Source organism: Nannobrachium achirus, assembly GCF_963921795.1.
Source record: "Nannobrachium achirus genome assembly, chromosome: 23".
Lineage (NCBI taxonomy): Eukaryota > Metazoa > Chordata > Actinopteri > Myctophiformes > Myctophidae > Nannobrachium > Nannobrachium achirus.
The window spans coordinates 15572240-15584127 of record NC_137830.1 but is presented as its reverse complement, the minus strand read 5'-3'; positions in this window follow the sequence as shown (position 1 = coordinate 15584127).

Below are 11888 nucleotides of genomic sequence, written 5' to 3'. Positions count from 1 at the left end.
ACATGCATTGAAGTAAATAGCCTACAGCCGTGCATGCGTTGCGTTTTTCCAATGGCATTGCACTCCATTTCACTCCATAGTTGATCCCCTTGCACGGCGTCGGAAAATGCTGCTATTAAGCCTATTATTAATAGGTCTATTATTATTTGGATAAAGTAGAACAACCTTTAAAACCAATCATAATCATTTAAATCGTATCATGATCTGTCACGACAGCTTGTTGCTGCTGCTGCTTTCTGCCTCCGCTGATGTGTGCAGTTGTATTTGTCATACGATGGTGTCGCGCATTGAAAATATCCGATTCCGACGCTACAAGCTCACAACATACAGGAAATGAAAGAGATCTCGGAGAAGTCGGGATTTTACTCTTGGGGTAAGGGAGTGTTTTTTGCGGGTCTTTCAGTCCGAGTGTATCAAAAAGGTAACTGGGTTAAGGCAGCGGAAGCTTGTGATTGGCTGCTTGGAGGTGACGAAAGTCGGGGGGGACGGAGATACACCTAAACCTAAACCTAACCTTAACCCTAACCTCAGTAAAACTAACACTGGTGAATGCTCACCTGGTGAAATGCTAACCTGTCGACGCTGCTAACCCTGTTACAGCCGCTAGAGTTGGTGTCCCATTAACTTTACATTACAGGAAAAAAAAGCTAAAATGTATCTGCTTTAAGTAGCATAAGAGGGGTCAAACTAGGGGGTTTTCATGATGCTGAATCCATTGCAAGCATCGGTTTTGCACGAAAAACATCCGTGGGGCTAAAACGCCCCCCCCACAAAAGTGTGAAAAGTGATGACTCATCACTTTTCATCACTAACCATAGTCTTGTGGGACTGTTTTTAGCCCAAGGAATGTTTTTTGTGCAAAAACAGATGCTTGCAATGGATTCAGCATCATGAAACCCCCTAGTTTGACCCCTCATATGCTACTTAAAGCAGATTAATGTTTTGCTTTTTTTTCCTGTAATGTAAAGTTAATGGGACAACAAATCTAGCGGCTGATAACACCAATTTTAGCTGTGTCTAAGAAAGGCTTATCATACCAAAATATAATCTACAGATATAGAGCTTTTATAAAACTAGCCCTTACCCGTTCAAAGATATGAGCTCCCGAAATGATGTGCAGTGTGTGGGTTATGGGATGTGCACTGTGCACACAGTATATGAGGGATGGAAAGTAACTTTAACTGGTGTTTGCATGATAATATGTAGGCGCATCAATGTAAGAAATACCCGTTTCGTTTAATGGCTACAGAGATACTGTGTTCCACCCCTCCCCCCCCCCCCCCCCCCCCCCCCTCCCCCCCCCCCCCCCCCCCCCCCCCCCCCCCCCCCCCCCCACGCCCGCCTGCACACACACACACACACACACACACACACACACACACACACACACACACACACAGAGCTGGTTAAACATGTTGCCTCATGCTAGATGCAGAATTGATTAGCCTCAAGCTAGATGCAGAATAGATAGTAGATACACCATAAAAATGCTAATATACAGCATACGATTTGTGAAGTGACAAACGGGCTTCACAGTTATGTTAGGTGTGTTCATATGCTAATTGTGATGCGATTTCAGATCAATTGCTCCAGCCTCTGAGGAGAAACGCTGTTTCAGACAGACAGACAGACAGACAGACACTCACTCACTCACTCACTCACTCACTCAGTCAGACATTCGCAAAATTATAGTATAGATGCATGATAACCTTTGCCACCTTTTTGATACCGACAACTCGTATGGCCCATGGACTAATATTGTCAATATTAAGGACATTATTAAGGATATTATCTCATCAATATTAAGGACATATATGGGCGGCGCTTTCCTCCCCTCCGCGTCATCAGCGCCCACACCCTAGGTGGGGTTGGCGATAGGGCGTTTGTGTTTGCATGTTCTCCCCGTGCCTCCTAGGGTTGATACCCTCTTAAAAACATGAACAAACTCCCCCCGTAATGACAACAACTAGAATCGTCAGAGAAACGCTGTGGTTGGCCCGATGGCCAAGAATTGGCGCGACCTCGCCCTTTAGGGCGAGGTTGCATGTCACCCTGAGGTCAGAGAAACGCTGTGGTTGGCCAGATGGCCAAGAATTGGCGCGACCTCGCCCTTTAGGGCGAGGTCGCATGTCACCCTGAGGTCGCAAGTCACCCTCAGGTGTCTTACTAGTATATGTACTGTACGGCTGTGAGTATGTAAAACGCTCACGTAGTAGGCCTATATGTGTTTCATTTGCACGTGTGCATGCTCTGCACATAATGTACATGTCTCACTGCACGACAGCTGAGAGGGGGGGGGGGGGAGAGAGAGAGAGAGAGAGAGAGAGGAGAGAGAGAGAGAGAGAGAGAGAGAGAGAGAGAGAGAGAGAGGAGAGGAGAGAGAGAGAGAGCAATCCATCTACTGCAGCAGAACCAATAGAATAGCTATTCAGTGGTTAACACTCACACTCCCTAAGCAGTGGGGGAAAAAGACACAACAGCAAGAAACAAACTTGCAGGCATGCATGCACATACATACAGTACATACATACATACATATTATATTTGTGAGGTCCAAATGTCCCCAAAAGTCCAGTAGAATCAGAGAAATATAAATCGCGAGGACCGCTTCCCTGGGTCATTCAGAAGCTCTCACCACATCATGGTTCTTTTTTCGGCTTTAGGGTTGGGATTAAACATGTCAAAAAAAACATTTGTAATGGCAATCATAAAATTGGCATCCTCAAATGTTGATGTCCTCACAGGTAGAGTAATACAAACCTGTGTGTGTGTGTGTGTGTGTGTGTGTGTGTGTGTGTGTGTGTGTGTGTGTGTGTGTGTGTGTGTGTGCGTGCATTTATTGACTGGATGGTTAACCTGCAGAGCGAGCGCACTCGCTGTTATCTGTGTTTGCACGTTCCACAACCCACCAAAATAAATAGGACAGCAGAGCCCTTTCACTGTGGAAGAATGGAAGAATGGAACTCAATAGAGTCACTTAGGATGTTCACAGCAGGGTGTGTGTGTGTGTGTGTGTGTGTGTGTGTGTGTGTGTGTGTGTGTGTGTGTGTGTGTGTGTGTGTGTGTGTGTGTGTGTGTGTGTGTGTGTGTGTGTGTGTGTGTGTGTGTGTGTGTGTGTGTGTGTGTGTGTGTGTGTGTGTGATGTGAGCATGAACAAGTTGTGGGGGCTACAAGATAGTTGGAAAAGTAAATTACCTGCGGAGGGAAGAGAAGGTTATAGGAGAGGTTATACTATTGCGTTTATTGTACACAGTAACAATCCTGTGCACTACCATGTAGGCTGTATATCGTCGTTGTCGGGTGAAAACCTTGTATGTCCAAAACCGTTTGTTTTGTATTTATCATTTTAAAAATGATTTAAACTATAGTGAAAACAGCCGATCTACAAGCACACAACGCCTCGCAGAGCGCGAGGCGTTGTGTGCTTGTAGATCTGCTGTTGTGCGACGGTATGATATGATACTACTTTTGTGCGACGGTATGATGAAGCAGGGCATTACTTTGCGAAAGAACGTACAAATGTGAAACTTGGAGATACGAGGTTTCCACCCGACAACGACGACATGCTTAAATAAATGGTCACCTATGTAGTCGTGGAAGTAAATTATATGTTCTAAATTGCGGTACAATACTGAAACAATACAACTCTTCCTTATCCCCTTGGTTATCCCAGTTTTCTTTTTACAAATTCTATAATGACCTAGCAACATCAATAAAGGCCTTTTTAAAACTTTTCACCAGAAGAACCTTGTTTTTTTCTTTTGTTGCACCCTTCTTAAGTGTTGGAGGAAACATGAGCTACGGTATAATAGCTACAGTAAGGGGTCGTGTCAGCTGAGGCCTTTTCCCCCCTGTATGAAAACGCCAAAGTGCTTGCCTATAAACACTTCTAATTTGGAAGTGGTTTGGGAAGTTTTAAAGTCCCATGTTGAAAGCCAGCGCAAAAAAAAAATGCCCCAAATATGGCCCCTAAATCTGGTTGGGATCTTATTTTCTTTTTTCTAGCACAACATTATGGTTAGAAATCGTAGTGCAACTTAAGATGAGGATGTCCACATTATGTTATTACAAGCTTGCTTTGTTTGTGACTAAAGGATTTAGTGTGTTGGGGGGGGAAAAAAAGAGCAGACCAATTACAGATTCTAGTATTAAAGGGTTAAGTTTTTGTATGTTTACAGAATTTCAGTACACATTGAATGAATCCAACATATTCATAGAAAAGATCATGTGTAAACAAAAAAATATATATATACATGAATGTAATGTACACCACACTGATGCTGTCCAAGAAGTCTATGAAGCGATCTATGGAATCTATAAAAACGTTTGTTTGTTTCTTTTCTTTTTTCTTTTTTTTTTTACAAATGTTGTGGGGGTCCCTGCTTCATCTCTCTCTCGGCTAAGGGGTCTGAAAAGCACTGAAGACCCCTTGTATTAGTCCCACGTACTATTTGTGAATTTAGCTCAAAGAGTAACCAAATTAAATCTGTACACTCTCTGACAAATGGATGCATAAGCCAGCAGGCACTCTGCGTGCAATGAAAAGGTCTCTCTCATGCTTTTGTGCCACCGCTCCCCTCCTCCATCCACCCTCCGACTGCTGAACACTGAAGTTCCATTAGGGGGGTGGGGTCATGCCACGTTGGGCTGTGTGTGTGTGTGTGTGTGTGTGTGTGTGTGTGTGTGTGTGTGTGTGTGTGTGTGTGTGTGTGTGTGTGTGTGTGTGTGTGTGTGTGTGTGTGTGTGTGTGTGTGTGTGTGTGTGTGTGTGTGTGTGTGTGTGTGTGTGTGTGTGTGTGTGTGTGTGCGTGCGCGCGTGTGTGCACGCGAGAGAGAGATGATCCATATAAATTGAATTTAGTGTTGGCCCTGGCTGCCTCAAGGGGGGAAAAAAAGAAGCACGTAATTCTTTGAGCTTGAAAGTTTGTGGCCGATCAACAGTCTATCAGAGTGCTTTATGCCGCCTGTGCGGTTGAAGCCAAAAGAACCTACAATGACTAGGGGTGTAACGATATAGTAACTGAATCAAAAAAAATATTTTAATTTGCAATGATCGACTATATCGTTTGCAAAAGCTAAATATCGTACCGTTTTGGCTTTGTATCGTATCATATCGTTTTAAAATGCGGTAATCGGTATCGAATCGTTTTGTAATGCAAATAATTGATTGTATGGACAGTTGGACACTAAGTATTTGTGCCTTGAATTTAGCAATGTTAAGGGAAAAAATGAAAAAGAGGGGTCTAATTACCTTTCCATTCAACATAGCTACTCTTGGTCTATCGATAAATGTGTGTAATCTCTGTGTTCATGTCAAGGTGGGTTTGAAATGATGTGTTGAAATATAATGTCCATGTATTTGCTTGATAATCACAGTGTTTACTTCCATAATAATAGATTTTTCACACGTTTTACACAGATTTCATTTCTTTGCTGAATAGTTACTATATCGATTTTAAATCATTGAATCGTATCGTATCGTATCGCCATGAACGAACCAATATCGTCCATGTATCGTATTGTTAACCATGTATCGTGATGCGTATCGTATCGCTGTTAAAATGTATTGTTACACCCTTAACAACGACCCACTCACACACAGTCAAATCCACGGTGCTACTTTAACCAACTAGACCTTGTACAGTAGCATTGGTCTTCAGCTTTTTTTTAGGCCAAGACCCTACAGAGAGACATGAAACAGGGACCCCCACTAAACTTCTGTATGTATAAAATTGTGTTGCATATTGGTCTGTTTTGTTGATTCTGTCGATAACTCCATAAACGTCTCTGACAGCACTATCCAGACCAAGTATAGGACCCTGGGGGATTCCGGTCAACTAAATATACTGTATAGTCGCTAAAGGAAGGCTGTTTCTACCATTTCTCTGTCAGCGTGTATGGAGCTTTATTCACTATCCTGCGAGTATCACACTGTATGTCAGGGGTCTTCAACGTTTTCAGGCCAAGGACCCCTTAGTTGAGGGAGAGATGAAGCAGGGACCCCCACAACCTGTTCATAGATTCCATATAGTTTAATTGTTTGACAGCACAATCATCAGTGTATTTTGGATTCATGTCAATGTGTGTGTTCAGATATTTAACCACTTGAACTGTCAATACTTAATAAACTTGGCCTTTCACTCTGTACTTAGAAAAAAGTTTCTATCACACAAATATTTGGAGGACCTCTTGTAGTAACTCTGAGGACCCCCTAGGGGTGAAAATGAATGACTGACTCTACAGACTCTGCAACGATCCCACCTATATCCCTTCCTATATCTTGTCCTGAAATGCACTGAATTAAATGCTATTGATTGGGACAGAGCGGGGGGTCGGTCAATATTGGTTGGGAGCTTGTCAATCAAGCTAGCCACGCCCCTCTTACAGCGTACCCTACTTTGTCATCAATTTAAAAAATAAATGGGACCATAATTTAACAAAACACATACCATGGTGATTGAAACGAGACAATAAACTAGCGACTGGAAGCATAAAGTATTTATGACAATGTTTATTAAGCTAATATAATCAAGTGTTCAGAGTTCAGCAAAAACCCATCCACTTGAATAGAGAGTTATTGTTTCTGACACCACGCCAGCAGTGGGGAAACAGCAAAACTAGAGGCAATTCATAACCAGGGGTCTTCAACAGGGGGTCTGGGACCCCTAGGGGTCCTCAGAGTTACTACAGGGGGTCCTCCAAATCTTTGATTGATAGAAGCTTTTTTTCTTCTTTTTTATATCAACTACTTGAACCCTAGTGTCCATATTCTGAGAACTTTAGCCAAAAATAGATGATCTACAAGCCCACAAGTGTTGGTGTAGAGGGGAAAAAGCAGACTAAGTACAGGGTGAATGGTCAAGTTTATTAAGTATTGACGGTTCAAGTGGTTAAATATCTGAAAACACAAATTGACATGAATCCAAAATAAACTGACTGCTGTCAAACAATGAAACTATATGGAATCTATGATAAGGTTGTGGGGGTCCCTGCTTCATCTCTCTCTCAACTAAGGCCTGAAAACGCAGATGCTAGCTCCTTGCTCTGAACAGGTATCTGTCCATGGTGCTGATCTTCTATGTTCAGTGAAACCACGCTGTCCATGGTGCTGAAGTACCACACTGCACTGTATATGTATGGGAGAGTGTTTTTGCAGGTCGTTCAGTCCGTTCAGTATCAAAAAAGCAACTGGGTTAAGGCAGCGGAAGCTTGTGATTGGCTGCACAGAGAAGATGAAAGTCTGGGGTACGGAGATAGACCTAAACCTAACCTTGACCCTAACGCTAACCTCAGTAAAACTAACGCTGGTGAATGCTAACCTGTTGAATGCTAACCTGCCGACGCTGGTGAATGCTAACCTGGTGAATGTTAAACTTGTCGGACCAACGGTGCTTAACCCAGTTGCTTTTTTGATACACTCAGACTGAAAGACCTGCAAAAAATACTCTCCCGTGTATGTATCAGGCAGCAAGTATCCGACGGGGAAAATGAAGCCAATGCGGAAATAATGAAAGTGTTCTCCCATTAATGGCCTAGAACAGTGATACTCAAACTTTGTTCCGGCCAGTGGCACAATTTTGACTGGCCCACTAATCAATCAATCAATCAATCAATCAATCAATCAATCAATCAATCAATCAAAAAAAAGATATATCTTCTTAGAGATAATTAAGTTACCATCTTTGAGTTGCTCCCGATGAGCAGGTTCATTGTTGGTGCCTTGCATGGTTTCCTCCGCCATCGGTGTGTGAATGTGTGTGTGAATGGGTGAATGTATAATCTCTGTAAAGCGCCTTGGATAAAGGCGCGATATAAATGCATCATATGTGTTTTCATCTATAATAGTCCAGCGGGCAAAAGCACACACATACTGTACATATTATTCTCCATACACATAAGTGACCCCACCTCCATGCACTCATATGAAAGATTGAAGCACGCTGTTTATTGAAATGGAGCTTTGACGACAGACCATTAGTAATGAATGTCTTCAGCTATCTGACCATGATCTGCATTGATCCACTACTCAGTTTGCATGCGCGCACGCACGCATAAACAAACAAGTGAACACAACGAGCTACCTCTTTCTCATGGTGTGTGTGTGTGTGTGTGTGTGTGTGTGTGTGTGTGTGTGTGTGTGTGTGTGTGTGTGTGTGTGTGTGTGTGTGTGTGTGTGTGTGTGTGTGTGTGTGTGTGTGTGTGTGTGTGTGTGTGTGTGTGTGTGTGTGTGTGTGCGCGCGCGCTGATGCTTCATGCTGTCAGCCCCTTGGGGAGCGAGGGATGCGATGGAGAGAAATGATGTGAGGAAGATGAGAGAGAGAGAGAGAGAGAGAGCACCGAGGCGACAGGTTCACAAAATCTGACATCTGATTTTTGTGGTGGTCATTTTGTTTTACACTGGAAATGTAGTTAAAATGTACAATTTAGGCATTTGGCAGCAATATGCAAGGACAGTACAAGATAAGGTGTGTGTGTTGCAAGTGATATTCTTTTATTACATTATTTCCCCGCTTTTTGTGAAGTTAAAGCTCAAGGTTAGGGCTGTCACAATATGACATTTTACATGACGATTAATTGTCACTCAAATAATTGGCGATTAACGATTTAATTGTGTTTTTGTCGTTGATAATTACATTTCTGTTTTGGCTTTTAGTTGTACATGGTAGATATGACACATAACCTAAATATACAAAGAAATTACTCATATATTTGACAACTTATTACTTAAAAAATAACTTTGATAGTGGAAATAGCCGATCTACAAGCTCACAACTAGGGCTGTCCTCGACGCAGGATTTATCAAGTCGATTCGAGTCGCGGGGGTTAATCCGACGCGTCGACGAATCGTTTATGTAAAAAAAAGAAAAAAGAAAAGAAAAAAAAGTGGTGCTTTAAGCTTTTAAACCACGTCAACGTAATACAATAAAACAGCAATATGTTTTAAGCCTTTAAAGTGAATTAGATCCATGAACTACCGTGCATATTGAGACATGATAGCGGTGGACACTGGACATTAATGACGATAAGATTGCGTCCAGCCGTGCGTAATTTGCCGTGTGTAATTGTGAATTGTGGAGCAGAGTAGAACAACGGAGGAGAGAATAATGCATCTCTTTGACAGCATGTGTATTATTTCCACAAGTTGTATTTTCTCAGAGCACCGCTGCTGTATCAAAAGAGCTATGTTGCCGATCTGGTGCGAGATAATAAAAAGAAAACAGTTCGCCCGTCGCTATTCCTCAGCCTGAGTCCAACCACCACACACCCACGGCAGTGAAAGTGAAAGCGCATCGCGCTGGCTCTGCTGCTTCTTTGGCCAGCTCTCAAGTAGAATAACAACACGTCGACGCATTTCCTTTCCAAGCGGTTAACTTCAAAATAAGAGCTCCCTGTTATATGATCAAGGCAACTTTCAAGTCACGTGAACTGATTTTATTTTTAAGTCTAGTTTACAAGTAGTAGGAAGTATGGACTCAATAAGAATTACATGACAGTCACAGTCCAGCGCTCTCATACCGCACCACAGTATACTGGTGTGATAAAAAAATTATATATTTTTGACGGCTCGACTCAAACAATTGGCGTCGATTCCGGGGGCTTAAAACGACGCGTCGATTCGTCGATTTTTAGAGGACAGGCCTACTCACAACACGTCACGATGCGACGCGTTGTGAGCTTGTAGATCTGCTATTTCCACAATTTTTGACCTTTTTTTTTAAATATATGAACATTTTTCAACGTGGAAACGATTATGACGATTATGAAAAATGATGACGATTATGTCAAAAAAAAATCACGATTAGACGATTATGTAATAATTGTGACAGCCCTACTCAAGGTATATTGTGAATTTCCGATAGTAATCTGATAGTAATTACACACTATGTGTGTGTGACGGGGCTTAGGGATTTTGAGGCGTAGTTGCATGCTGTTCACAATGGAGGGCGCCAAAACACTCTCTATAGAAACTGCTTCCTGTTCTGTAACCTTCACTTCCTTCCAGATAGTTTTGCTTTGGTTGCTGAGAACAAGCTGTGATCTACCGGTATGATTTGGTCAAATGCTCCCGGCATACAGTCTGGCAAAGCAGAATAGAAATGATGAGTGCGAGATGAAAGCGGAAGTGAAGCCTCCTCGTCACTTCCGTTTCCGTCTCACATCGCGCACATTTATCATTATATAAATAAAAATCATATAAGCACGTTTAGCTTGCTGCTTAGCAGAAATTACATTTTAAAATATATTTTCTTGAACGATAATGCCCGTTTCCATTACTCGCCGTTAGGGAGCTGCTGTTCCAGACTCTATATAGCATTCAGAGATTGTGGAATAGTTGTCTGGCTACACAAGATTAGTGCTGTTGTGAAACCACAAGGCCCAAAGCCTGTTACTAATGCTAACCCCGTCATGACATACTTTAAGTCCAGATACTTGATAAAAAAAACAAAAAAACAACAACCAGAGGTTGTGAGAATGTGGTGTTAATGTTTTAAATGTACTTTAGTGCAACACAGTGATGTTTATGTGAAGTAGTTTAATGATAACCAAGATGCTAAGCACTAAGCTAGTCATCTAGCCTTGGTTAGTGCGGCAGCAGCAGCAGAAACATTAAAAGGTCATTCTGCTTATTTTCTTGACACTAAATATACTCAAGGTTTGTTGTACTGGCCATAAACAGGCTTGAAATGCCCGGGTAGCTCAGTTGGTAGAGCTCTCGCCTTTGTACCGCAAGGTCATGGGTTCGATTCTGGACACCGCTAACTCAGCGTATGAGTAGCACGGCTTGGCAAGTCGTGCGGCAAGTACTGGGAGCTGGTGGTAGGTGTGGCGCTCCACCTCAGCAGTCCATCTCCCAGGGGTCTAGCACATTGTAACGGGGACAGACTCCCGCATGTTACCGGCTGATACCGACAATAAGCCACTCCCGACCTACTTGTTGTTTAGGAAAGGGGTACTTTGAGGCAAAAGGGCAGGTGCCCTAGCACAAAATGAGACACCGATATTTGTTGAGGTATGGTGAGGATTAAAAACATTTGGGGAACTACCAAAAAGGAAGGAGGAATGAGGTAAAGATGGATATAAAGGTAAATATGTGCATGAATGTATGTGACTGGATGGTCATTCTATGACAGTAATGCAAGCAGTCATAATCTAACACTGTCTCCATCCACCTCAGCACTGCCTTTCTGTTGTTCCCTGCCTTGACCGCTCACCATCAGTAGATGGTGCTGTGGTTCCTTCCTTGCATGCCTCTGGCCAGCTGTTTAAAAGGCATCCATGAAGCCAATGACACATCTTGAACCTGCTTTTTTTGAATGACTGAATTCACAGACTAAAGCCGTCTCACATATTCAAATAATAAGCAACACTGCGTTATGTAAGGAAGACATCTCCGAGTGCACTCATTTTGCCATCTTGTAACTGTGTTTATTTCAGATAAGATACCATCTGAAACCCACAGACACACTTTACCACTGTGACTTTTACTTGATGAAATAGTGGCAAAAAATAAATAAATAGATAAACAAACTCCCAACACATCACACCGTGATAGTTGGTGAGCTTGTAGATCTGCGATTTTTGCTATGATTGTGGGAAACTAGCTTAAAATCTACGAAAATAAGTAAATATGGAGATGCAAGTTCTCTACACGACAGCAACGATATGATAAAATAATATCAGATCATTCTTTATTGATCTTCAGAGGAAAGTTCAGCAACAGCAGTACAAACTTGAACACATGCAGGGGTGCATAAATAAAATCAAATACGGAGCTGCTGGCCCTGGGCGTTTATAGATGGGTCGATGTGACCTGATATAGGAGGTGGAGATAACAGAATTGGAAACCCGTTCTCACTCCCACTGCGTCTCACCCTTGACGCACTTTGG